This window comes from Bidens hawaiensis, unplaced genomic scaffold, assembly GCF_021521415.1.
Source record: "Bidens hawaiensis isolate Kalapana, Puna unplaced genomic scaffold, B.hawaiensis_p1.1 tig00031094_1, whole genome shotgun sequence".
NCBI classification, from domain to species: Eukaryota; Viridiplantae; Streptophyta; class Magnoliopsida; order Asterales; family Asteraceae; genus Bidens; species Bidens hawaiensis.
The window spans coordinates 102646-106992 of record NW_027495205.1 but is presented as its reverse complement, the minus strand read 5'-3'; positions in this window follow the sequence as shown (position 1 = coordinate 106992).

Below are 4347 nucleotides of genomic sequence, written 5' to 3'. Positions count from 1 at the left end.
ACCCCTATCGGCTGGTTTACGAGAAAGGATGTCATTTACCTGTTGAACAGGCTCATCGTGCTCTATGGGCGGTGAAAAATGTTAATCTAGACTATGAGTGTGTAGGTAAAGAAAGAAAGTTGAATATATGCGAGCTGTAGGAGCTGCGGGATGAAGCGTATGAGTGCGCGTCAGCATATAAATACCGAATGAAGCAAGTGCATGATGCAAAGATCAAGAGGAAGAATTTAGAAGAAGGACAACGGGTTTGGTTATACAATTCGAGAGCAAAACTATTCCGGTAAGTTAAAGAGTAAGTGGATTGGGCCGTATCAGGTGAAGCGTGTCGGTCAGTTTGGCGAGGTCAAAATTGAGGATTTCGATCATCATCTAAGGTAGGTAGTGAATGGGCATCGGTTAAAACCATATTTGGAAGATGCGGACTTGAATAAGAGCATACATGTGTCGGTGGTGAGCTTTATAGCTATTACACCATCATATTCAGCCGAGTGAGAAGGGCCAGGTAACGTCGGGCTGTAGACTTTAGATTCAGTGCTTCTTGAGAGGTAACTCGAGTGTTTTTTTTTTTTGTTTTTTTTTTGTTTTTTTTTTGTTTATCTTATTCATAAAAAAGTAAAAAAAAATGACTGTTGACCGTAGCTTATGGTCCGACCGTAGCTTACGGTTGTTACTAACTGCTTTACGGAGGCCATTGGACCGTAGCTTACGGTCACCCGACCGTAGCTTACGGCCTGGGTTTTGGAAATTCTGAAAAAAAAATTAATATTATTAATATTATTCTCTCTAACTTCCACCACAAGATTTACCTACCTCTTTCTCTCCTTATTCTTCTTATTCTTCATCATCTTCTTTCTCTCTTATACCCAAGAACAACCAAAACCCACAACCCTAACTCCTTAAATTCCTACCCTAATCTCTTGATTCCGGACCCTAAGCTCATTATTCTTTTGAGAGGAACTCACCTGTGGTGTCAGTTTTCAACAAGTGTAGCTCGATTTTTGCCGGATTCGTGAGGGTGTGAAGAACCCTAAAAATCAAGTTTGGGGGTTTTCAAGTTTAAATGTTTTTTATTGTAATTGAAGCTTAGGAGATCAATTTTCATCACTAAAAAGCTATGTATTTCACTTAATTTTAATGTGATGAAGCCTAAGGTTGGTGATGAAGTTCAAGTTTTACTTTATGCATATTGATTGAGGTTAGGGATTGTTATGGTGATAATGTCTCCACACTTGTAAGATTAGATTTGTTAAGGGATTAGTTTATGGGTGTAATGGGTCATAACGATTTGGTTATGATGGCTTGTTGAAATTTTGCAAGATGAAAATTGATAATAAAGTGATTGATGTTTATATAATTAATGGAACATGTTGGGTTATTGGCATAGATCAACTTTTACAAGTTAGAGTTTGAAGTGGTTTTATAAGCATTGAATCAACGAGTCATACACCCATAACCAACAACAAGTGTGGGGATATTTGGAAGGTTTATTATGTTATTTGACTTGCATTGTTTGCTTGATTGTGATTGTGTAGGATGGGAAGGACCGGTGATACTAGGAAAAACCCGCCAAGGAACAAAGGGAAGGCTGCCTCATCGTCGGCCGACCCACCGCCTTTGCCCAAGAGAAGATTAATTTTGAGGGATTCTGAGGACGAGGAGGATCCCATGCAGGTACCATATGAAGATGAAGGAATGGCGCCTCCCCTTAAGCCAATTTGGGGCGGGGGCCCGTTATCGAGAATGGATCTGTATTGGCAAGCGGAGTTGTTAAATGATGCGATAGAAAAGTTGAAAAACAAAATAGATGGGTTTATGTGTGAGAGACGGGTTTCGAGTAATCTTTTGAGGCCATTTGGTATTATAACCATGTTTGAAAACTTAGGTTGGGAAGCATCGTTGAAGTGTTATGATGAAGAAGATAAGAAAATTTACATGGATGCAATTCAAGAGTGGGTCGCATGGTTGACAGTTGATTGGGGACTAATCCGTACAAGGCAATAAGGTTGATTGGGAAGGCTAATAATAAGGAGGTAGTTATTTCGTTGGATACTTTGCGGAGGATAGCACCATTTGATTCTAAACCATCAGGAGAGTATGTGTATCCCTCGGAAGATGAGTTGTATGTAAACCCGGATAAACACCCTTTGTACAAGAGAATGAAATTCGATCTTTTTAAACCGGGATATGCCCATACGATGCTGAGAAAAAATCTGAAGTTGCAAGCAATATTGTTGTTGAGTGTGATGGTTTTTAATGTAATGCCGAAGCGCGGTGACAAGACTCAAGTCAGAAAATGGGAAATTCCCATGTTGCATGCATTGATGATGGGTACACCAAAGATTTCGTACCGGTATTTGGTTATGATGAATATATGGAGGGAAAGAGAGACAAAGTTAAAGTTAATTATCCCACACTGTCGTTTGATTACAGCATTATTAAAGGCAAGGGGAGCGATTCGAGTAGATACACCAACGTTTGAGAAGAAAGAGGGTTTGATTTATCATAAAGAAAGAGGATATGTTTATATCCAATATTTTGATACACAAGTGCAGCCGAAGGCATTAAAGAGTGGGCACGGTGAGGATGTGATTGAGGAAGAGTATGTGTTTTTTCCGGATAGTCAGGGTCATCAGGCTCCACGAAGGGCGTTGAGAAGTGATTAGGGGGAGTTCATCGGGGCAGCCACAACAAGCCCCGACTCAACTTCCACACAAGATGGTGCAAGATGATGCAGGAATGGTTGACCGGTTACAAGTTTCGAGGCCACTGGTCCATGATAGTTGGGGTAGTGAGTTTCAATACATATTTGACCAATAGAATCGGAACGCAGAGATGCAGCGGAGAGAGACCCGGAGATTGTATGACCAAATGAAGTCGTGGAATCAAACCCACGCGTATAACTGGCAGCGAGAAATCAATGATCGATATGAGGATGATCGCCAGATTCGGGCACATACAGTGTGGCATCGGGGTGAGTCGGTAGTGGATAATCCACCAATGATTAACTACTCATCTTTGGGGAAGTTTGACGGGAGTACACACTATCCACCACCTCAAATTCATCATTCGAGGTGGGTGGATCCTCGTGCAGATGCAACTCAGAATGCTGGTGCTGGAAGTTCGTCAGACGCTTTTAACTTCTATGGTGTCATGGACACTATGAGGTCTATCTTTGGTGACCCGCAGCCGCCATATTTTTGAGCACTCGCTGATCTGCTGATCAGGTCCATGTGTCTCTCTCTATCTTTTATGTTTTGTTGACTGTTTAATAATTGTGTTATGGGTGGTCGGGTGTCGTGATGAACTTTCGGGTCGGGTGGTTGGTTTTAGTGTCTTTGCTTATGTTTATAAACTTTATGTGTTTCGTTTAATGGTATGCAACTTTACTTAAATCTGGAGATGGGTAATTGGTTGTCACTTGAAATGAAATTGGTATGAATATCCCGTGTTGTATCTGTTTTTGAGTCTCTGAGTTACATTGAAGGCAATGTAAGTCTCAAGTGTGGGGATGGAAAAATATGGAGAAATTAAAAAAAAATAAAAAAAATAATAAAATAAAAAAATTTTAGCCTTAGAGTAGCTTGATTGTGTGCAAAAGCCGAAATTGTAACTTGTTAATTGTTAGTATTAATGCCAAGTAGAGGTCTTTGGTCATAGTCAGTTTTTAAGCTTCTCGAAAATCTTCCCATGCAAATGTTTTTCAAAAAGAAAAATTTAAATGGACCGTTTATATGGGGATAACGAGTCATGGGGACTGGTACACATGTTTCATATCGGCAACCTTATTCCTCCGGTACGTGTGTGAGTTGACCACATATATATAATACACATATAATACATAGTACACACATGTCATTTGAGTGCTTTCATCGATGTTCATGGATCACGAGATCGTAGTTGGCAAAATGCAAAAGTGATAGAGGCAATTAGGTTAAGCCTCATTTGGATGAGCGAGAGTGTGGGTACTGGGGGTTGGTCCTCATACATTATACATATGAGCGTGGGTAATGAGTGGGGCGGGGGGTTGGTTCCCTTAGAAAACATTTCTTGGACCTATTTTTCATTTGATTAACCCCGATATTATTTTACGAGACGATCCGACTTAATAGGTTTCTGTGTATTGGTATTTGTTTTTGTATTTGTATTTGTCTAGTATTAAGCATCACATTTATTATGCTTAAAGCTAAAAAAAATGTGTTAAAGTTGCAATGTTCAAGTATTATGAGTTAAAAAAATAATAAAAAAAAAATAAAAAAGTCAAAAGTCAAAAGAAAAGCTAAAAAGAGTCAATGTTCTAGTTAGTATTGGTTGTAAATGAAAGTAAGTAAGTTTTTTTAGTTGTTAGTC